The following is a 25180-nucleotide window of genomic DNA, read 5'->3' on the forward strand; positions in this document are numbered from 1 at the left end:
TCCTCTAGTGATACCTCAATCTGTGACAATTCTTCAGATTTGTCACCTACAAAAGCCAGCTCAGGTTTGGGAATCTCCCGAACATCCTCAGCCGTGAAGACTGAAGCAAATAATTCATTTAGTTTCTCCGCAATGACTTTATTGTCTTTAAGTGCTCCTTTTGTACCTTGATCGTCCAGAGGCCCCACTGGTTGTTGAGCAGGCTTCCTGCTTCTGATGTACTTAAAAAAACATTTTATTACCTTTTGAGTTTTTGGCTAGCTGTTCTTCAAACTCCTTTTTGGCTTTTCTTATTACATTTTTACACGTAATTTGTCAGTGTTTATGCTCCTTTCTATTTATCTCACTAGGATTTGACTTCCACTTTTTCAAAGATGCCTTTTTATCTCCCACTGCTTCTTTTACATGGTTGTTAAGCCACTGTGGCTCTTTTTTAGTTCTTTTACTGTGTCTTTTAATTTGGGGTATACGTTTAATTTGGGCCTCTATTATGGTGTTTTTGAAAAGTGTCCATGCAGCTTGCAGGGATTTCACTCAAGTTGCTGTACCTTTTAATTTCTGTTTAACTAATCCCCTCATTTTTGCATAGTTCCCCTTTCTGAAGTTAAATGCCACAGTGTTGGGCTGTTGAGGTGTTCTTCCCACCACAGGAATGTTAAAAGTTATTATATTATGGTCACTATTTCCAAGTCGTCCTGTTATAGATACCTCTTTGACCAGATTTTGCGCTCCACTCAGGACTAAATCGAGAATTGCCTCTCCCGTTGTGGGTTCCTGTACCAGCTGCTCCAAGAAGCAGTCATTTAAAGTATTGAGAAATTTTTTCTCTGCATTTCATCCTGAGGTGACATGTTCCCAGTCAATATGGGGATCATTGAAATCACTATTATTGAGTTCTTTATTTTGATAACTTCTCTAATCTCCCTTAGCATTTAATCGTCACTATCACTGTCCTGGTCAGGTGGTCAGTAATAGATCCCTAATGTTATAGTTTTATTAGAGCATGAAATTACCATCCATAGAGATTCTATGCAACATGTGGATTCACTTAAGATTTTTACTTCATTTGATTCTACATTTTCTTTCACATATAGTGCCACTCACCCCTCCCGCTCCCCTTCCCACATGACCTGTTCTGTCCTTCCGATATATTTTGTACCCCAAAATGCTTGTGTCCCATTGATTGTCCTCACTCCACCAGGTTTCTGTGATGTCTATTATATCAATATCCTCCTTTAACACGAGGCACTCTAGTTCACCCATCTTATTATTTAGACTTCTAGCATTTGTGTACAAGCACTTTAAAAACATGTCACTGTTTAATTGTCTGCCCTTTTCTGATGTGTCGGATTCTTTTTTATGTGAATGTTTCTTGTCTGATCTGGCCCCTACTTTATCCTCATCCATCCTCTCCTCCTGACTAGAACCTAGAGAATCTCTATCAATAGACTCTCCTCTAAGAGACGTCTCTGTCCAATTCACGTGCTCCTCTGCAGCAGTCAGCTTCCCCCCATATCTTAGCTTAAAAACTGCTCGGCAACCTTTTTAATGTTAAGTGCCAGCAATCTGGTTCCACTTTGGTTTAGGTGGAGCCCATCCCTCCTATATACGCTCCCCCATCCCAAAAGTTTCCCCAGTTCCTAATAAATCTAAACCCCTCCTCTCTACATCACCATCTCATCCATGCATTGAGACTCTGAAGCTCTGCCTGCCTACCTGGCCCTGCACTTGGAACTGGAAGCATTTCTGAGAATGCCACCATAGATGTCCTGGATTTCAGTTTCTTTCCTTGCAACCTAAATTTGGCCTCCTGCCCTTCCCTATGTAATTGGTACCTACATGTACCACGACCACCGGCTCCTCCCCAGCACTACGCATAAGTCTCGAGAGATCCGCAAACTTCGCACCAGGCAGGCAAGTCACCATATGGTTCTCCCGGTCATCACAAACCCAGCTATCTATGCTTCTAATGATTGACTCTCCCATTACTAAAACCTGCCTTTTCCTAGTGACTGGAGTTCCCTCCCCCGGAGAGGTAACCTCAGTGTGAGAGGATACCCCAGCACCATCTGGAAGGAGGGTCCCAACTATAGGAAGGTTTCCCTCTGCTCCCATTAACTGTCCTCCTTCCCTGAGCCTTTCATCCTCCTTAACAGCGCAGGGACTGTCTGACCGGAGGTGGGACAAATCTACAGTGTCCCAGAAAGCCTCATCAACATACCTCTCTGCCTCCCTTAGCTCCTCCAGTTCTGCCATTCTGGCATCCAAAGCCCGTACATGGTCTCTGAGGGCCAGGAGCTCCTTGCACCGAATGCACAGATACACCACCCGCCCACAGGACAGGTAATCATATATGCTGCATTCAGCATAATAAACTGGATAGCCCCCACTCTGCGGCTGGGCTTCTGTCTGCATTCTCTCCTACAGCTACCTAGGTTAATGAAAGGGTTTTGTTTAAATAAAAAAATTGTAATATAGTTTAGTTTACAGGTTTAAAAGGATGGCAAGTAAACCTTGCCCCCTTCCCACTCCCCTTCCAAACTCCCTTGCAAAACTCCCTGTTAGCAGCCCTGTTCGCCATCTCAACTAATCTCAATCTATCGATTTATATTTCCAGATGCATTCCACCACAGAATAAGCAGTTCCTACTGTGTACTTGCTAGTTTGGAAGGAGAAAGGAAACCTGGGTTTTATCTCCCAACTCCCTTCAGATTTGTGATGTTGGGTGAGATTTTCAAAAGAATTGGTCTAACTTTACTCCTACTGCAGTCAATGGCAAAACTCCCATTGCCTTTTGTGGGAGCAGAATTAGGCTGAGTATTAATGAAAAGCCCACCCTTAGGTTATGTCTACACTGCAACCAGAGGTGTGATGGCAGCTCAGGTCAGGATACCCATACTAGCTTTAATCTAGCTAACATGGTTAAAAATAGCAAGGAAGATGTGGTGTCACAGGGTTCAGCCTGGGCATATAAGCCCATTCAGTATCCTCAATACATGCATTCATTCCTACTTTTACCATATAATTATAAAACAAGTCACCAAGCAAGCATTCTAGGACAGGGAGATAGAGACATCTGTAACAATGGACAATTTAATTATTCACTAATGGAATGAGACAAACATCTCTCACAAGGACCATGCAAATAAAGAAAGAATGTCTGTACAATCCCTTAGAAATCAATAAACATAATAAATTACCAACGGAACTTTTTAAAACTTGTTTTTCTAATCCTTCAGTGGTTACTTTTTAACAAGCCTAGCACAAAAAAGCACTGAGAAATGGATTGCAGATAGCACAGAATTTCATCATTGGCACTTAGGATATTATATCCAGTTATTAACTAATAATGCTTCCCCGCTCCCTTCAATTTTACCTGAAACTAAAAGTGTCTTATCAGACACTAGCAGATAAATTACAGCTAGATTCTCACTCTGAATAATCTTTTGCAAAAGGTTAACTATTTATCTCTTCTCTTTCTCTCCCCGCCCCCCCCACCCACCCACCCACCACCCTAAGGTCAAAAGGAAAAATAGAGAAACAACTTTCTGCTAAGTAGGGAGGGTGTCAACACGGATTACTGATATGTTTATTTTAATTTTTCTCTATTTCTGCCAATTTTTGCATGCAGCCATTTTACATAAAAATATTCCAATGTCTGTTCTCCTCCTCTTTCTTTGCTCATTTCCTATCTGTTAATACACCCATTTATTGTGCCTGGTTTTAAATGTAGGCCCTCATCCTGCAAGTCATAGCACACAGGACTATCAATAGGTTTCTGCATGAGTACAAGAGTCCAACCATGTACTATCCATTGTAGTGTCAGCTCTTCAAAGCAGGAGCAGCCTCTTAAGCATAGCTTATATGCTGTTTTTGTACCAGTATAATTCAGGTAGGGGTATGATTTTTTTAATCTAAATAGTTATACTAGTACAACTCCCTAGAGTGAATGTAAGTACACCACTATAAAGGTGCCAAACTGGTATCTCTTACTCCCCATCCTGTACAGGAACAAGCTATGAGCACTTTTATACTTGTATAATTGCATCCACACTAGAGGGGTTGGATTGCTATACCAGTGCAGTTAAAGCAATACAACTTGTGTGTGCAGAGAGGGCCTTACCATAAGTTTGTACAATGCATACTATAATAGGGCCCATATTAGATGGGGGATTCTGGACACTCCTGTAGATGAATTACAAACAATATATAATTTTATAGTACAGTGAATTCACATGTATTTTGTACAACGCAATTAATGTAAATCATTAAAGATCAGTTGAAAGAGTAAAAATGTTCCCTTAGAGATTTACATTACAGACAAGTCAAAATAAAAATACCTACACAAACAACATCACAAAATGAGTAAGAAATGGGAACAATGTGACTTTGGGGATCTTGTGCTGAACTCTAGTTGCCACTAAAGCTGAGGGGTTTGTTTTGGTTTTTTTTTTGCTTGGTTGGTTTTTACCAAACACATGCAGCAAACAAAAACATCTCCTCCCCTTCTACTATTTCTGCCTTTCTCCTCTAAGGCGCCCCCTTTCACCTTTCCACACTTTCTGTTCCCTTGCTGCATTACACTCACATCTACCCTCATTTGCTCTCTTATTTAAATTCACCCTATTGGTGACTTCTCATCCATTGTGGCAAATCTGTTTGTGCACATTTATCAAACTCCCTCCCTGCTACTGTAGTGCTGAGGTCTGTTTGTGGTAGTTCTTATGTCTATAGTGCTGTGAGAGGAAGAACATTGTATAAGAGACACAATCAGAGCATGTACACTAGCCATGCAGAGATAAGAAGCCTCCTACCTATATGATCTGAGGGCTCATTTACACAAACACTTAAGGTACATCGCTGGGTGGTGTGATTCCACGCAGATGTACAGTGCTAACTCTGAAGCTAGCATGTTACAAAATAGCAATGTAGTTGGAGTACAACAGGCGGCGGGTCAAGCTAGCCACACAAGTACATACCCACCCAGACCCCCTTAGTATGTACTTGGGTGCCTAGTGATTTTTAGTGTGCAAGTTTGAGCAAAGCTACCACTCATACATCTATACAAGCTGGGAATCACACTTCGCAGCTCAAATGCAGATGTGCCTTTTGTTTGTGGCAATCTGGGCTATAGATCTAACCCGCCCCCCCCACACACACCTGAGTCTGCCATACACTAAGGCCCAGATTTTCAGGTTTGATGGGGTTTAGGTTCCTAAGTCCAGGCTGCAGGGAGGTGCGCTAGCCACTAATCTCTAGAGTCATTCTAACTCTGACAGAAACATAAGCACTTAGGAAACTTTTACTGGAGAAGAGTTGGTGCCAAGTGACTTTAGGAGCATGGCAGGCAAGTGGAAGTTTTATGGATTGCAGTGGTGGCTAAGTACTTTATGTATTCCCTATTTAACTATGGAGTACAAAATAAATAAATAAATCTGGTGACACAGAAGGAATTGCAAGGGTGTGGGAAAAGCCCAGAAAATATATAAAGAGGAAGATATATGAGAGTGGTGTAGTGCCCTGCTCAATGACCATGAAGAGTAGAAGCCTTTGATAACGTTCTAGTAATGCTTCATCCTACTCCAGACCTCATGAATTCTGCTAGTTGAAAAGCAACAGAGCACATTCTCATTACTTTCAGTGATGTAGAGGAGACACTGCCAAGAGCTTTCTTCTCTTAAGACGTTTGTAGGGGGAGTTATAAAAACAATGGTAAATCTTCTTTCAACTCCATTAAATAGCCACACCCGCATCATCACTATCTAATTTCTTTCCATATGAAAGCATTTCCAGGGATAACTGGTGGAAATGACACAGGGGTAGATGATTACGCTTTAGGACAGCTGTGACTCTGAAGAAGTCCAATACTGGTAGAGTTCATCTCAGAGAGTTAGTGAAGTGAAAATTCAAACTACTGCACAGCTCTGGCTCTGACCAAATAAAACAGTGTAAGCAGCCAGTTCAGAAACCAAGGAACAGATGTCTCCAGCATGCTGGTCGCCTTGTTCTTCTCTTTAGCAGGGAATTTCATTATCAGTCACACTGTTAGGAAACAGATTGACAGAGCGAGATGGATACCTTAAGTCACCTACTACAGGACAGGCCTGTAGACAGGCCGACACCCCTTTGGCGCCTCTTGCTGGTGACTTCTGCGAATTAGCTCAATTCCGCTCTGGAGCACCCTCTGCAGGCCGGTGATCTGCCTGTCCTCTGGCCCCCGTGTACCTGCCTGGCCCCGGTGCCCTTTTACATGGGGTGCTGCCCCCTGGCAGTAACTCCTTTCTCTCAGGGTCTCCCCTCCCCAGGGAACCCCCACCCTCTATCCCCACCTTGCCTCAGTATATGGCTACTGCCAGTCATTGTCTAGCCCCACGTCCTGGGGCAGACTGCAATATCAGCCTACTCATCACTGGCAAGGAGAGTTTGGACCTGCTGCCTTGGCCTACCCCTGGGCTTCCCTCTGCAACCCCCAGTATCTCTTGGCCTAATGCTAGGCCGCAGCCTGGGGCTTTCCAGGCTAGAGCTCCCCAGCTCCTCTGCCTTTCCCCAGCCCTGCTCCACTCGAGGTACCTTGTCTAGCTCCCTCCAGCCAGGCCCTTCTCCCTCTACAGGCAGAGGAAGACTTTCTTTTTGGGCTTCTGTCTCACAGCCTCTTATAGGGGCCAGCTGGGCCTGATTGGAGCATGGCCACAGCTGAGCCTACTTTCCCCAATCAGCCCAGGCTTCTTGCCCCAGCCTAAAGGCTGCTTTCTCTAGCCACAGCCCTTTTCAACCCCTTCAGGGCAGGAGCAGGGGTCCACCCTGCTACAAGACCCAACAAGGAAAATAACAGAACACCACTGGCCATCACATACAGCCCCCAACTAAAACCTCTCCTGCACATCAACAACGATCTACAACCTATCCTGGAAAATGATCCCTCACTTCCACAGGCCTTGGGAAGCAGGCTGATCCTTGCCTACAAACAGCCCCCAAACCTGAAGCAAATACTCAACAGCAACTACACACCACACCACAGAAACACTAACCCAGGAACCAATCCCTGTAACAAACCCAGTTGCCTACTCTTTCTCCATATCTACTCTAGTGACACCATCAGAGGACCCAACCACATAAGCCACACGATCAGGGGCTCATTCACCTGCATATCTTCTAATGTGATATATGCCACCAGTGCCCCTCTGCCATGTACATTGGCCAAACCAGACAGTCTCTACGTAAAAGAATAAATGGACACAAATCAGACATCAGGAATGGTAACATACAAAAGCCAGTAGGAGAACACTTCAATATCCCTGGACATTCAATAGCAGATTTAAAAGTAGCCATACTTCAACAAAAAAGCTTCAAAAACAGACTTCAAAGAGAAACTGATGAGCTACAATTCATTTGCAAACTTAACACCATTTATTTGGACTTGAATAGGGACTGGGAGTGGCTGGTTCACTACAAAAGTAATTTTTCCTCTCTTGGTATTGACACCTCCTCCTCAATTATTGGTAGTGGACCACATCTGCCCTGATTGAATTGGCCCTGTCAACACTGGTCCTCCACTTGTAAGGTAACTCCCTTCTCTTTATGTATCAGTATATTTGTGCCTGCATCTGTAATTTTCACTCCATGCATCTAAAGAAGTGGGTTTTTTACCCATGAAAGCTTATGCCCAAATAAATCTGTTAGTCTTTAAGGTGCCACCGGCCTCCTTGTTGTTTTTGTGGATACAGACTAACACAGCTACCCCTCTGATAGAGTTATGTGTTGATTTCCTTTCATTTAATGGTCTGAATAATAAATCTCATTCTCTCTCACACACTCTGTAATTATCTGGAAATGTGTTGTTATAGTTTCCCCAGGAAATGTAGTTTAGTTTTGTCTTTCACTACTTACTGAGTAAGTTGCTACATCTTCTGGAAACTAGCCAGCATGTTTAAATAAAAAAGCAAGAGGAGTAACATTAAAAAAATAAATGTTTATGTGAAGTGTCATAACTATAGACACTCTATACTTGTTTATTGACTGCACAATTTTCTTATAATGTTGCATATATATCTTGATACAGCTACTCTGAAGAATTATTCCAGTGATGGCATATGATAGATTGGCTCTCTCTCTGCACATTTAAGTCACTTATTAAATTGTTTTCAAGGGTGATAAAAAAGTAGTAGGTGATTTATTAGAATCATTCCTATTACTATACATGCTTATTCATAGCTATTCCCTTTGGATGGCTTAGAGCTGGATTAATGCAGAATGTGTTTCAAAAACATTTTTGCAGATAAAACTGGTGAGTACACGATTCTGCTGTGGAGCCATGGTCTACACTGAAAATTTAGATGGAACCTAGCTATGTCACTCCAGAGTGTGAATTTTTCACACCTAAGAGTGTCATATTGAAGCTGGCCTAACCTCCTGTCTACACATGGCTGGGCTGACAGAAGAATTCTTGCATTGACCTACCTACCACCAGGGAGGGAAGTGGGATACCTACATCAATGGAAAAGCCCCTTCCATTGATGCAGGAGGCACATACACTACAGGGCTACAGCAGCATAGTTGCAGAGCTGCAGCTGTGCTGCTGTAAGAATAGCCATGTCCCGAGACACACTGAGGTCCTTTGCTCCCAGGCCGCAAGATAAAAAAGGGCATAGATAGAGAGTGAGACGACTAATAGCTTAAGATTCTCCCTCTCTCTCCACACAATACCCTGCTCCCCGAATAGCCCCATCTCTTCCCATATACCCCATTGCCTCCCCTGCTAAGCCAGCCTAACTCCCAGGCTCAGAGGACCCAGTATGCTGATCACATCTACCGTAAGGGAAGCAGGATGACAGCACTGAAGAAGGAAAGTAGCGAGTGGAAACTGTTCAGTCAATGAATAAGAATAACTTTATTTTTATATAAGAAATGAGGCCTAAGCTTGAGAAGTTGGGGCACGCCGTGCGAGCGCGCACACATGTCCAGCTTAGAGTTTGGGAGCATTTTTGGTCTTAGAAAGACAAGACTATCAGCTCTTCCCCTAGCCAATTTTTAAATCATTCCTCTTTAAATCTTTAAAATTAAATCGCGGGGCGGAGGGGCGGAGAAAATCAGTTATCTTTTGAAGAGTTAATGTGTCCAATTTAGTGAAGAATTTCAAATCATTAAAGTGAAATTTAAGTGCTGCTTTAAATGGAGATCTAAGTAGAACATCACCTGTGGGCTCACCACCAGCATCTCCATAGTTAGAAAGTTAGTAATGATATACTGCTGACTTTAAACTATTATAATTAGGCCAGGGCCTAATTCATAGCTTACAACAGTGGTAATGAATACAGGTAGATCAGCATAGCACCAGTTTTGAAGTGAAATTTTATCTGATTACTGGCACCACTAATGCAAACCTGATACTTATCTGTCTAAAGTAAAAGCACTCCTCCTTAACAGCCTGCATAATGCTTTATGACTGCACATACCTTACACAAAATTATAAAAGGCCTATTGTATCAAATATGCACTAAAAAGGGACATTTGACTTCCCAAAGACACATCTGCAGTTTTTCTGTTAGTTTCATCAGGATAATGTTAGACTTTTTGGAACAAAGTACAATTTATCAAGCTGCATGTTTGACTACGGTGTTTGAAAACTATTTCCATTTTTCTATTTATCCTTGTGGCCAGAAAATGAAACATCCCAATGTTGAGAATACTCTGAGTTCTGCATATTGATGCAACAGTTGCTACACTTTCAAACAAATTAGTGCCAAACATTTCACAATTTGTAGTTTCCTTTACTAAGCATAAGTATCATCTTGGTGCATAATGCCGCCTTCTGTCTGGAGTCCAAAACCATTTTCTAAGCCATTTGCCACAAGCTTTACTTCCAGGATGTTTGAACTGGCTGTTTTGCTAATGATGTTTGAAGAATGCCAGTGTTCCCTGCTTTGTAAACTCAAAGTTAACCCGTAGTCAGGTTTCAGATCAAATGCAGGGCTAGAATTATTTTTTGTAATAATTGCAATAGCAAATAGAAATCTGAGAGGATTAATGTCCACTTGATTTTTGATTGCTCATGCTCACCCTTCCATTTTGCCTATTCAGTCTACAACTCATCATTTTCTTATTCTTACAGCAGTAAATAATGTGTGACGCATTCTTAAACTACATGACTGTAGGAATACTAGAAGGGTTCCATATCAGTACTACAGTAAAACAAATATTGATGACTAATGGCTGTTAAGGGGAGGATCTTCCAAAATCCTGAAAAGAACCACTGAAACAATAGTTTCACACTTCCAAATGATCAGATTTTGAGACTGGTTTATAACTTGTATATGGGTTTTAAACATCCCGAGTCCTTAATACTGTACACTGATTTAAAATAATACTTTGTTATGGCCCAAAGAATTCTAGATCAGTATCAGTTCCTATAGTGGCTTATAAGGACAGCCTTGTGCAGTGATGTCTTCCATTTCTACACAGTAGGTAGAGGTAATGGCTATATGTGAAATGTAAGAGAATGCCTATTTGACATGTGGGCACCTGAATGATTAGATTCAAATTCTGGAACTGCCCCATTAGGCATATATCAAGGCAACAAAAGCAGCTCAGTTGTGTAGCCATATTGGTGACCAGTGGCCCCATGCACAGCTACCCTCTCAGGCTACTTCTACTTGCAGTGGGAATAATCTCTATCTGAGGAGGCCATTGGCATCTGTCTCTTAAGTTTTATGCTATGCTATAGTATCGGAGTGTGTCTCTGCTCTAAAGTGCAGAGTGACCTGTTGAGATTTGGGCCAGGGTCAGACCATAGGATATAAATGTATATTAATCATGGGGTTCAAAGCCTACACATAAGGGCTGTAAAGGGGCGCTAGCTGCTATTTTTAGTGTTTGTTGATGAATTCCCTACACACTGCTTTATCTTAGTTGTGTTTGGGGAGACTGAATTTCACCCTTCAACCCAGAGCCACTCCTCTGCCTCCCTTGGCTGTTTGCCTCATTCTGGAAGTGAAAGCAGATGGCAGTTACCAAGACATTCCTCTCACATAAGAGAATCCTTGGATGCCATGGATCCATGCAACTAGGAACCTCCAGCATAGGTAATGTATTGGGGACATGGCTAGAATGAAAGGGTATACAAAAACACTACTGAATTCCAGTGATCCTCAGCTAGTGTAATAGACAAGTGGCATAATTTAGAGTAGCACCCAGGCAGATTAGACACACCTTTCTCTTCACATTCCCCTCATCTGCACAAAGTGGAGGTCTGGTACAGCTGAGAATCTCTTCCCCCCACCCCCATCTATTTTTGAGATTCTATGGATAATTTCAGTGCTTACTACAAAATTTATAGAAAATATTCAAATCAGAAATTAAAGCTATGGATAGCTTAAAGTGCTCTCACAAGCTATAAAATTATTGAAAGGTTTGTTGGGATAACGTTCAACATATTTTTTGTCTTTATTCTTTTGAAGGTGGGTTGTTTTTCTGGTTCGGGGGAGGGTTCAGTTAATGTTTCGGAAGAAATCAAAAGGAAACCTTAGAAGTCTTCAAAGAAAATCTACTCCTACCAAACCTAAAGAAGCACAATAAAACAGTCACAACCACATCATTTAAAAGTTGTTTTTCACATAACTGAGCTGTTCTACAATAAATATTCTGGGCAGTAGATGTCCTAATTGTCCTTTGGCAAGACCTTCTAGCTTCACCAATCTAGTCAAATAAAGTATCTGACTGACAGACAGTTATCGACTAAAGTTTACCTTATAAGGCAAGGAGACTACCTCACTTCGATGTAGACAATAAAGCAGCAAAGACATTATTAGGTTTTGCTTTTGGAATAAAGTAGCCACAGCAAATGTGATTCTAATTGTTGAAAGCTCAGCAATTTTATAGCCAAGGTTTCTGAGCCTCTGCCTCACTTAACAAATCAAGCAAATTGACAGTCTAGGCAGATCCCTACATATCCTAATGCAATTCTCCCACTGGGGATTTTATCAGTAAAGCTGATGGGTTTGTTCACAGGATAGAATTAGGTCAGTTGGGGTTGATTGAAGATAACTCTGGTGGTTAATCAATACTTGGAGGCAATCAATTATTCTATAAAATAAAATGGGCCCTTTGATGTAATCAATAGGCCAAAAAATGCACTGACACAAACTAGAGATTGAGAGCTTGGGAAGCATACATACAGAGTCAAATTCTGCCTCCAGTTATATCCAAGCAACCAATCCTACACTCATTGAGTCAAATCCCATTGACCAGTACACTCTGCTTGATTTATTGTAATGAAGGTTAATGAGTGGGAGAAAATGCTACAAGTACAAATATATAGCAATCTTATTTTTCAGCTTTACAAAGCTAGGAAAAGGAGCTGAACATGTAACAGCAAACACAAGGTCATTTTTATTTTTACTACAATATGTCTAAAAATAACTAATGGGGTTTCGCAGGCAGTTTTTTCCCCCCACAAAACTATTTTGAAATCGACTATCTGTATAACAGATGAAAGAAGAATGACTACAGTAAAAACCATCTTAATAACTGTGTAGGTCTATTTAATAACAATAACAAAATATTCAGCGGTTGAGGTAATGATTATCTAAACTATCAGACGCTTTTGGGTGAATATAACTAGGCTGGACATTTCATGAAAACAAACCCTCTCTCAAGAGTTTCAGTACATCTTGCTTCTGGAAAATGCCAGAAATGCCAGGAGAATAGCTTTTTTTCTGGGTCTGACTCTTCTCTCTCTTACACTGGAGTAAATCAAGAATAACCACTGCAATCAAGGAGGTTGCACAGATGCAAAACTGATATGGCAAGAAAGTCAGGTCTCTTGTCTGGCTGGATCCAAGAAATAAGGCATAAAAATGACAAATAATGAAATAATATAATACTTTTTTTTTTCAAACCTCAAGATATTCTTCACATTTAGTTCATATTTCAGATAAAGGTTTGTGGGGAAAGGAAAGTTGCTTTCCCTTATTAGCACAATAGTTTCAATCCAAAACTCACAGCAAATTCACATTAGTTGGCATAAATTGCATATGGAAGGTCTTGCCCTGTGTTGTTGAACCATTTGCTGACTACAGTCATTCACCCAAATACCTGTAAGTGTTACTACTAAAGTGAAGTATGGTCTGAAAGCGGAATAACTATTTTTAAATCTGACCCAGGTCACCAGGCTCTGGTTTTTAATTTTGCCTCTAAGCCAAACCAGATACATGGGCCATATCATAAAATCACTATTTTGGTTTGTGTGTGAACCCCAGGTATTAATTCAGTAGAGGAATCTGTTATAAAAGAAAATAGATGGCATAATCTTGACCTCAGCTTTTATGACCACATGTGCTTTTTTTCTAGTTAGTGTAGACTCCGAGTTTCAGAGTTTTAAACCTTACCATTTGAGATGGACAGATTTGAAAAAAGTAAAAACACAGACTGTCCCCTGTTCATGGCATTGCAGCTAAAACCTTCTCTTTTTCAGTAAGTCACATGAGAGGTGTTAGCTGCTAAACCCAATTTAAGCTGTTTTTGTTTCTTTTCCAGTATGCTCCGATCAGCAGCATGAACCGCAAATAGTGCCTGGCAGTTGGAGAGCGGCAGATGCCTGAATACCATGTTTTTCATCTCACTGCAATGTCCTTGACTCATGCATCCTGTCTGAGCTAATGTTAGTTTTCTGATTGCAGTGTGTCTGGAGCTTTGGAGTCCAATCAAGCGCCTGAGCTGTTCCAGAAGGGTCACTCCTAGTCATTAGTAGATCTAGTTCTGTGTACACTTTGCTGTCCCCTTGCTGACTGTGTTTGGAAGCGGGCTCATAGGGCCAAATTCTGCTGGCAATTACACCACTTTACAGGTGGAATTACTCTGGATTTCCACAGGTGTAACAAAGCACAATTTAGAACATACATTTAAAATAGTCATAATTTATTCCCTAGGTAAACTCAAGCCAGAATGTTACAGTTATTTTCCATTGAAGAGATGGGACTGTCACCCTATTGTATAAACCAGTAATTCAGCCCGCAGAGAATCCACTGCAAAGTTAGAGTGAAATGAATTACCACTAGGGACTATTGTATTACTACCCTATAATCCCTGTTATGTTATCCTATTACCTCTATCATATGTGGTGCCCCAATTTAGAAAAAATGGGGACCAGAATATATCCATTCGCTTCTGGTTTTTTTTTTTACAAAATGAAAAAAAAATTCTGGTAGAATGGACACAATTCTGAAAACAAAAATGTCAAAATGTCAAGTTTCTTTTTAATGAAATAATTCACTGTATTCAGTCTGAATTGGTGAATCATTTTGGTGCTCTCCCAAAATTGCCCAACTGTCCTAGGGACCATTATTGTAGAATGACCTAGTACTTTTTTTAAGGTTATGAAAATAAAGATTCCTTTCTGTGCTTGGGGAATGCTCTGCGATGCTGAGCACTGAATGTTAGTTAAAATGGGCAAAAAAGATACCAGACCACATGGTAGAAGTAAGAAAATTACATAGTAGAATTGTTCTATTTCACATCTTTTGGCTGTGATTTAGAACTAGAAACCAGGGACTGGATGAAAAGAACAATGAGTTTGAGGGGGGGCTTATTTTTATGAATAATGTTTACCGAGTTTAAAAGTAAAAAAAAAACAATAGGTGAGGGGGAAACTCCATTTTGATCAGTTTACCCATTGCTAGCACTGAGCTGTGTGAAATTTTCACATGCAAAACCCACCTAACTCAAAATTCAACATTAGTTCATTGATACAATCACAGGTATGTGGTATAAACTGGACTTTTAGGCACTAATAATAGGCACAGGAGGCATGTATATTGAATAGAGCTGGGCAAGTGCTTTATAATGGCTGTTTCAAAACTTTAAATATGTTTGCTTCAACTTCTGTTTAATCTGTTTAATCACTTTCCATATATAGCTTTTATCCCCTAGCACCTCACAAGCATTTATCCTCACAAGGAGACAGAGAAGTACTCTTATCCCATTTTACAGATGGGGCATTGAGACACAATGCCTAACGTCACACAGGAGAGTCCGAAGCAGAGCCAGGATTCCAGGTCTCCTGACTCCCAGTCCAAGTGTTTAATCACACCACCACCCTTCCTCTCCATACGCCTTTGCATTTGTTTCCCATGAGTATTCTAATGAATGAGTCAATTAGGAGGAATGTTTGTGGGAGCACATTTTAAGAGCAAATACTGAAGAATATTTGGGAAAAGCAAATTTTGAATTCAGACATGAGCCTTCACACCAGAAACCTGATATATAAGCATGCAAGATATATAAGCATGCACGTTTAGTGGGATTACTCATGTGCCTTGAGTCATGAACATTCTTAAGTACCTTGAAGAATCAGGCTTCCTAAGAGCTATGCTCATCCAATCAGGGAACAGAAACATATAGTGTGCCCACTGTGAACTTCAAAAGTCTCCTCTTGTGTGCCATGATTCTTCACAGACAAATGAGGGACACTGTCCTTGGCCCTAAGGGTTCTTAGGGCCTGATCTTGTAACAATATACTGACTTGAATGTAAGACTACTCATTTGAGCAAGAACTAGCTGAGTGAACAAAGGGTTTCAGGATAGGGTCCTAAGACATGACAACAGGAGAGAAAATGAGGATAACAGCTATATGATCATACAATACCTCTGGTTAGTAATACATATAGCTTATGGGGTAGGGACTTTAAAAAACCCAATAATGATGCTGTTAACAATTGATTTGTACCCCCATAGAAGAAGCATACTTTAAAGGGAAGATGTGAAGAACAGGAAGGGGGCATCAATTACTGGATCAGGAGAGTCAGATATTGAAGGCCATTTATAATAAGGCACAAAACCAAGAGACAGTGATGGAAACAAAGGGATCAGATGTTGCTGTGGGGCTAGTGATGTGACTTCAAGCAATGATGCCTAGCCTGCAGCTGCAGGCAGGTACCTGTGAGTCAAAAGACCCATCAATACTGGTATGATCTATAGTACTCTTCATGCTCTAGTGCCATGTAGTGTTCAGTAAGTGCTCCTTTAAGGTGACTGAGAGCTCTGTGGTGATAACTTGAACTACTTGTGGATGCCTCTCACAGGCCAGGTATGTCTTAAGTTCTCCCCTCCTCCTAGGGAACACAGAACCCCCATCTAGCCGCCTTTCTGCCAATGAACTCACCTCGCTTCTGGACACATACATTGCCTATTTACTCCACCACAAACCTCTATAGGTGTGAACCACCCCAGTTGTCAAAACATTGGAGTAGCAAGTAGGGAGAAGATCACACAGAACCTTGAGCCAAATTGAATGGTTGTGCTTGAACTGCTCCTGTCTCTAATGGACTCTGCTCCAGAGCTGCTTGAAGAACCATCCCTAGGTCATCTAGAAGTGACCCCACTTGTTCAGCCATTTAGGTAGCCTTTCCATTTTTTGCACAATAGTTATCTACTGATGATATGATAACAACAAAAATGTTAACACTGCGTCTATCTTTGTTCTGTATTTGTATGCTGGGCCACTTTCCTTATATTTATAAAACAATAAAATAGCTTTCAAATAATATAATCATTATGGCTACATTTGTTTAAATGACAGATTATGCAGCACTTTGTTAAATACATCACACAGCAGGTAAGTAGGAGAACAACATTCTCCCTGCCTCCAAATTTCTACTTGCACCATTAAAAAAAAAAAAAAGCTCTTTTGTGTGGAAAATGACTCTTACTCCATTTGAATGGGGCACAACTGATCTCATCAGAGGCCTCTAGACACTACTATTATAAACATATAAATAATGGCAAGAAACGTCTGGATGAACAGTTTCAAAAATAAACCAGAACCTACACTGTAATTTATATTATTCAGATGGAGCCTAAAATTGTCTACTTGTTTGATGAGCCCCAAAGGAAGCTGTCAGATCTAGAGATAAAAATCCATTAGATCTTCCCAATTCTTTTGGCATTCATCTAAATCCAAACCGAAGTGCAGATTTCACTTGTGTTATCCCTCAAGATCAGATTGTAATGGATATGCAGAGGTTGTACAAGAAGCCTTGTCTCCTAGCATGGCTGAGCAGTCCCCGAGACCTATAAGTCTAAGTTTCATTCCAAAATTTTCATAGCTCTACCTAGTAGTCTCTCCCAGGATTACATAAAGCAAACAATAGACCTTACCAACACCAAATAGACAGGGCACCAAAATAAGAATTATTACTCCTCCGCTGAAGGAGGTGACATAATAAGTCTTTTTCAATCTCTAATTTCTCTGCATATTTCATTTGATATAAAAATGGTTGATATAAAGTTGAGAATTCATATCACATATTTTATAATCATTCATTATGCAGATGCTGCATCAGATGTAGCACACTCTGTATCCTTTTGCTTCCAAAGGGATCCTGAACATTTAGATTCCTCTCCATTGGTTATGGTCTTTGAAAAGCTTCACATGGTAATTTTGATCATTATTATGGGATTCTTCACCCATATGGGATGGAGGCTGCTTGCTGAACAGTCTTGTGACACAGATAGTGTATTGGAATTATCAGGTAAAGAAGATGAGATTGAGGAAGAAAGGGGACACACATAAGGCATTTGCTCAAGAGTAGACGGTTGCTCCCAAGGGAATGTCCATATCCCATTGTGGGAGTTTTAAACAATTTGATATGAGATGTAGTTATGTGGAAGTGTCACCAAATAAAAGGTGACTGAATTATTTTAAAAACAAATACAGTCCCATGGCCAGGTCCTCAGCTGTTGTGAATAAGTATAGTTGATAGAGCTACAACTCTTTCCTCCTGCTGAGGATTTGGGGCTCTCTGTCAACGGGAAGAAAAAACCTCCAGTAGGGCAGCTATAAAGGAAAGGTGGCGATGTAGGACATTTCATTTTCTAGCTGCATATATTACCTCCAACTCCTCTACAAAAGTACTATGTGATCCATGAACCACACAAGACACACAGAGAATGGCCATGCTGTGCCCCATGTTCCACCCTCAGTCGGAGCTCTGCACAGCCCCCAAACCAGATCAGAATGTCAGTGACAGAATCTGGCCTATAGCTAGAGCGCTTGATGCAGGCTAACCAAACCCAAACAATCTGAACAGAAGGTGTTGCCAAGTTATTTTTATAGCGGCTAAATATATAATGTATCAGAGGGGTAGCCATGTTAGTCTGGTTCTGTAGAAGCAGCAAAGAATCCTGTGGCACCTTATAGACTAACAGACGTTTTGCAGCATGAGCTTTCATGGGTCATGCTGCAAAACGTCTGTTAGTCTATAAGGTGCCACAGGATTCTTTGCTGCTTAAATATATAATGTAATTATTACATATTGGCTACATTTTCCCTCCCATTTGAGAGTGAACTCATAAGCTTTAGGTACTTATCTTGTCAACTGTGTGGAGTTTTTGATTGTGTCTGACATTGCTATAATTGATCACTATTATGATTAATATTAGTACTACTGTAGTTGCAGGGGTATTTTATATGGAGCACTAATTACAAAATGCAAATACACCACTACCCCAATATAACGCGACCCGATATAATATGAATTCGGATATAACGCGATAAAGTAGTGCTCTGGGGGGCGGTGGGGCTGCGCACTCCGGCGGCTCAAAGCAAGTTTGATATAACATGGTTTCACCTATAATGCGGTAAGATTTTTTTGGTTCCCGAGGACAGCGTTATATCAGGGTAGAGGTGTATTTATACAAATACAGAATGCTCATAAGTCTCAAATTCAGACAGTTTAAAATATTATTTATCCCCAGTGGATACCTGAGCATTTGCCTTTAGTAGTATAGAGCTCATTTAGCAATGTATCACTAGTAAATGATCCACACAGATACAAATATTACAGTGGAGCAGTACAACCAGAATAGTTAAAGGCTGAGAATAACTTACAGGTTTATATACACGAGTGGTAAGTAATTGTCTCATACATAAAAGCTGGAATGGGGCCACATACCAACTGTCTTCAAAATCTCAGTCCTCAGGAATGTGAAGAATCTCATCTTATTAATATTTATACATCTTTCCAGTCCACAGGGAGCTACTGCTCCAGCAGTCAATAAATCTAAATTCCAAGATTTCTCTCATGTTATCTGTTGATAACTCTGTCAAGTCACAAGACTGATTTTCACAACTCATTGTTTCTCCTATGTTGCTTTGGATTTCCTCTTTCCTGAAGAACTAAAATGAAACTGAAGAGGTTATTAATTTATGAACTGCCTTTATTAAGAATCAGTCTTTTGGTGGGGGGGGATGTATCCACACAAAGAGCTGGTATAGGGGAGCAGTAATAAAACCAGGTTTCAGAGAAATAAGAAAGCTAGTATTATGGAGATACCTTTCAACATATCTCAGTTCTGCAAACTGACTCACCCTTGTGGAGCCTTACCCCCATGAGAGAAGTCCCATTTACTATAGTGAGACTCTGCATGGGAGCAAGTGTCCACATGTGTTGCTGTTTTGTGACCATGACCTTAATCACCCTCTGAAGGAATGAAGGAAGAAGTATGTTTTTTTTCTAGGTGTAACAAACTGGAGACCAATTTAGCAGGCCTGCCACCTCGCTCAGGAAAAACTCTCAGGATCAGGCCCATGATTGCTTCTAAAATGGGTGACATATTTATCAGTATGTCCACTTCCAGATTTGGAAAGGGAATACTGTGAATGCAAATGGAGCATGCATTTTCACATCATGCATGCATTGTAGAGACTCACATGTTGTAAAAAATTGAGTCCCACTCATATAAAATACTTCATGGTAACCCATTATCTCTAAAAAGGACTAGCTCAAAATGCCTCAGACATCAGGTAAATTCCAATATAGTTCTGGATTTGAACTTTGCAAATATCCAATCAGAGCAAGAACTCAGGACCACACTATTTTCTCAGTAAATGGGGGAGATTCTCTCTCTCTACCTTTCTAACATAAGCCCTAATCCTGCAAAGAATTACACAGATGCTTCATTATATGCACTGTGTATAGTCCCACTGAAATTAAGGTCAATGCATAAAAGTGAAGCACATGTTTAAGTCTCTACAGAATCAGGGGCTTACTTCCCTCATCTCAAGAGATGGATATTTTACAACCAGTTTAGCCCTTTGATACTTACAAAGATCAAGCTCTCTGTGGTTGCAGGTCCCTTTAAATACTGACAATTAGCCTCAAAATAATCAATTTTATCACCCATAGTGGATGTATCTTAACTACATCTACTATGGCTTATACAGATGGATTATACTGGGGGCAAAATGTCAATATTTATGATATACCAGACACCTCAGTTCTAAGTCAAACCAGAAAGCTATCCAGGGTTTAACATATTATCTAGCTGTGATATCTGTCACATACGTTGTCTACTTTTCATGGGGCGGGAGGGGCAGAGGATGATAGCAACATGACATCAGAGCTGAGGACTGTTTGGGGCACTTTGCTGCATTTTCATTCTTTCATTTGTTATCCTTTTGTTTAATTTTTTTTTCCAACTTGTAACCATAACTATGAATTTCATGGCATATGGATGCTTGCATTTTTAGAATGTTAAACATTCTATTAATGTCTACCCCCCTCACATATCCTTTAAAATTATTGTATATTTACACCTTTAACCTCACCACCTCACTTTGACAACGCTTTTTTTCTTTGGAAACTCTATTATCATCACGTCACTTTGCAAGACATCTATTGTTGTTCACTGTTGATACTTACGGCTGGATTGAAAAGTCTTTAGGAAGATTCAAATGGCTGGTACTCAATATATTTCTGTGGCAGTTTTCCTCCCATTTCAGGGAAGAACTGAGTGTCTTTAGTCCCAGCTTTATGACACATAAATTATATTACAAATATAAATATAAAACAGATAAGTAAATTATTGTTGTACCTAAGTGATGCTTATTGCAGTTGGAAAAAGTAGCATTTTCTAATTTGTGAGTCAAATTATACATAGTTTGGGTTAGCCTTTAATTAGTTAACTATTTTTCATAAGACTTATTTAGCAATATTCTTGATTGACACAAATTGATCAGAGTTTGGCTTGTGAAGTTGAAGAGGTTTCCCCCTTCCCTCCTATTTAATAAAAGCCTGCTCTCTCTAAGTGCATATTTCCAATTTTCACAGCTCAGCCCATGTTGTGCACTGTATTGCCTGAGGTTCATGACTCCAAGCTGGGACTTCCACTGCGTGTTCTGAAAGCCAAGAGAAACTGCATTCATCATTCAGTCATTACGAGGAAGAGAGCCAGAAGCCTCAATTTGCAGGGCTGTTCAAAACAAATCTGCCAGCAAGTTACGGCTAACAAAAGAAAGAAAATTATTTCTTTTTAAGCATTACAAAACAAAACAAAAAACAGAAAACTGTGAAAAGATTTAAAAGTCAAGGTTTATAACTCTTATGGGAGGTAACTAACAAGTTTTTAAAAAGCCATTTCTGAAGTTCAGTAAGTCACCGATCTACAGAGACAAGACTTTGTTCTATATAGTGCTTTAAGAAGCCAGGAATGTTTTCCATCATGTTCATTTATTTTCTATAACTATGAAAAATCAGCATGTCCACTCTCTATAGCTACCCTCACCTGTCTCCCAGAATTCTAGCAGTACAGTTGCAGCATAATCTACATACTTGCACGGCCCTTGAGAAGCCCAAGCTGAAATAATGCCTCAAAGGGAAAAGTTTCATTCTCTGACACTAGTCATAAATAAGCATGTGCCTAACCATGTGAATGAAGGTTGTTGAGGAACAAGAATATAAAACTCCAACAAAAATTTCCTCTGCCACTACTGGTGCCTTGCCACGCAATGCCTACAGTATACAAAAGCTCCATGGAAGTCAAATAGCAGCCCTCCAGCAGCCCCCATGGGAGAATTATGAAAGTCTCTTTGATCTAGATGTGCCTTTTCAATCTGAGAAGACTCAACTCTGCTAGAAAGTTGAGCCAAGGATCCAACTGTTCCAAAGGCAGTTGCTCTTCCACTTGAATTTAAAAAAATATAAATAAATCCTAGTGCTGTCAAGTAGTATCTTCTTCCAGGCCTTTAACTCATAGAGTACATGTCTGTTGCTGCTGAGTAATTTCTATTCATTAGAAATTGAAATTGTAAGCATTGAAAAGAGGTTTAATTACACACTGTAGAAATAGAACCATAGAAGATGCCTCGTCCCTAACCTTAGCAGAGTTGTGCTGGGGTGGGAACACTCTATACTTGTTCAGGAAGGAAAAGGGTTAATTCTCTACAAAAAGTAAGGCAGAGGAGTTTTCATGCCCTGAAGAAGCTGCTCAGCGTGCTAATTAGTGATAGTGTCACCAGATCGCACACATACTTGGGAAAAGACAGCAGCTTGCAATTGGTCAGAGGGAATAAGAAGAGGCCTGCCTCTCTTCTTTCAAGTCTGCCTAGGAGAAATGCAGATTGATAAAGACCTGGCAGTCTCTCCATCTAAAGAGTCTTAGATGGAGGTGGGAAACTGGCAAAAAGAAGCCTTCAGAAACAGAAGTTTGTTTACTTTGGCATTTCCCCCAAAACAGGACTGAGGATGTGGTCACAGTATTTAGAGGGTTGTCATGGGAGTCCCAAAGAGTACTTTTGTATCACTTGTGCATTAAGGAAATCCCATTAATACAAAGATCAATTTTCAGCTCCTTTGCACCATAAAAATATTTTTGGTTGATGTTTACGCAAATATTTTTCAGGTACCATTGCAAAGGTCATTGCTAAAAGTACCTAATAACTCCTGAATATGGTAGTTGTATTATAGGGTCTGTAAATCACCTCCTGGAATGATGCAATGACTATCTCCATTAACTCCCGCTGGAAAATGCCCACCCCAATACTAAGCACAGCCAAACTGGAATTAATGCATTCACTGGCTTTGGTGCCCAGTTCTGTCCCTGAAAAGTAATACTGGTTTTATATTAAAGTCAAGTGCTATGGGCTAAATACATTCTAGCAATAAGAAAGTGCTCTATTCCTTCTGCAGATTATTACTTTTTATGTATCCAGTTTGAAGATGACACACACAGTGATTCATTCATTCCACCCTCTTTTAACCTCCCAAATTCTTTCTGGTTGCAGATGCTAAACAACCCATCTCTAACATATTAATTCTGTTCCCTAGTGGGTTGTGCTTGTGTCTTCTGTGTTTTGGGATCAAATATGTGGTTTGCTTTGAGCACTCATCCTGAATACTGTGCCCTACCAATGTAAAATATTAGTCTCAAAACCTCTCCAATATGCATGAGTATGATACCTCAACATGCCTTACCATTTTATGCCTGTGAGCTTTCTAATGTAATTATAGCAAAAAAAAAAAAAGAGCATATACTTTTAAGGGTAACTTTTATTTACTTTTAACACCCATAGCTGAATGGGTGTTGAAATATTGCAATCCTAACAGCTGACTTCCACACCTTGCTAAGTCCTCTCTTCCACACACAGCTGTTACTTCTCCATCCTTTCCCTAGTTATTTTCATTACTTCATCTGCAAATAAAATAAAAAGAAAAAATCAAAGTTAAGCCTGCTATTAGCAGCCAAGAGTATGAGCCATCAGCTTGAATGTAGCTGCACCAATGAACACCAGCAGAGAATTTGACTCTGTGTTCTTTTAATCCACCCCCATTATGACTAGGGACATTGCAGAGGAACTCAGAGCAATGCACACCAGAGTACAATCAGCAATACCTGATCTGGACCACAGTTTTGCACACAGTACTCTGTTGCTGTATTGCCAGCTGCAGGCATTCAAAAATCATGAGTCAGGCCCCAACATTGTGAGAATGTTTTAAAAATTATGAGTTTAAAAATATTGGGCCTTTTAATTTTCCTGATTTTTGAGCTCTTAGTGTCCATGGTTTTCCAGCTTTTTCTTTGAAATCATAAGGACCAGAACCTTACCTTTTCCCCTCCATTGTTCTCACACACACACACACACACACACACACACACACACACACACACACACACACACACACACACACACACTATCAAGTAATCACCTCATTACAGGAGATTGGGTTTTAAGAAAAACACCAAATATCGTGAGAGTTGGCACCACTCCTGCAAATTGAGGTCTTTGTTTAAAAAGAAAAACCACCACCTTCTAGGTTGCATTTGCTAGAAATCCAAAAAGGGGTTAAGCTATAGCAGTCTTGCAACATTTGGGTCTGTGCTAGTTCTGTTCATGTTTGATGGAAAAGTGGGTTTTCAATGTAAAAAACCTGCTCTCTGCCAGAAGTTTTGATTTTCCAGTTTTGGGGGTTCTGATTAAAAAGTTGAAATTTCAGTAAAAGAAAATTATTTGTTTCCATCTAAATTATCTACGAGGAAAAAAAAATGTCCAACTTGCTCTACTTTGTTCTTGATTGCATTGTTTCTGTATGTGTTACACTTTTAGGGTATGTCTACACTGCAGTCAGAGGTGTGATTGTAACTCTGTTTACCCACGCTAGCGTTAATTCTGGGAACGTACTCACATTGCTAGAGGATTTGTGCAATCCACACTGAAGCCCACACCACTGTGCCGTCACTACCAGTATTAGCCATGCTAGCTAGGTTAAAGCAAAGTATGCCTGCCTGAGCTGAGATCGCACCTTTAATGTGAGAATCACTCTACAGTCAACACTTAGAATTGCAGCACTTTGTGGAGTCAGCCCTGGGCGCCCTAGTCATGGACCAGGATCCCATTGTGCTAGGAGTTGTGTACAAACATTGAACAAAAAGAAAGCCCTTGCCCCCAAAAGATTATAATCTAAGTAAAAGACAAGAGACAGATGGCTCCAGACATATGGTCTACCCTAACCTGGCTGCAACCCAAGATATATATGTGCATATAGAAATGTTCACCTTTGTAGTTAGCCAGCTTCTCGTGCTTTACTTAAGCAGTAATATCAGCTCAGTGCTTAAGAATGAAGTCACTAGTAAGGAAGGGACTGTGTCATCTCTAAATAAATCATGCAAGGTTAATTACCAGGATATTTTTGTATAAAAAGAAGCTCTGAAGGGAAAGAAAACGCATAAAAAAAATGTGGTGATTAAATACAGGTAAAACATTATTTTTTTAAGCCTTGCTGAAAATAACGCCCATCTTTCTCTCTGCCCAGAAGCTGACTCAGTCACTGTTATTGTGCTTGATCAAAACTCAGCATCTCTGTAGCCCATATTTTTCTCTCATAGGATATCTATGTTGCTAGGATGAGCAGAA

At 40.3% G+C, this 25180-nt stretch overlaps 1 long non-coding RNA gene across 3 annotated transcripts in view; it reads right to left on the reverse strand.

The window, feature by feature from the left end:
- LOC120405573 overlaps nucleotides 1-25180 on the reverse strand; it is a 70586-nt gene that overhangs the window by 10012 nt on the left and 35394 nt on the right. Inside the window, exons 3-4 of one of the 3 annotated variants that reach the window (XR_005598690.1) lie at nucleotides 23389-23460; nucleotides 21048-21169 (exon numbers count right to left, since the gene is read on the reverse strand). The exons of the other annotated variants lie outside the window; for them this stretch is intronic. This is a non-coding gene — a long non-coding RNA (uncharacterized LOC120405573). Of the gene's footprint in view, nucleotides 1-21047; nucleotides 21170-23388; nucleotides 23461-25180 lie in introns of those variants that run through there. 3 annotated transcript variants of the gene reach the window in all.

This window comes from Mauremys reevesii, linkage group 5 (genome assembly GCF_016161935.1).
Source record: "Mauremys reevesii isolate NIE-2019 linkage group 5, ASM1616193v1, whole genome shotgun sequence".
Lineage (NCBI taxonomy): Eukaryota > Metazoa > Chordata > Testudines > Geoemydidae > Mauremys > Mauremys reevesii.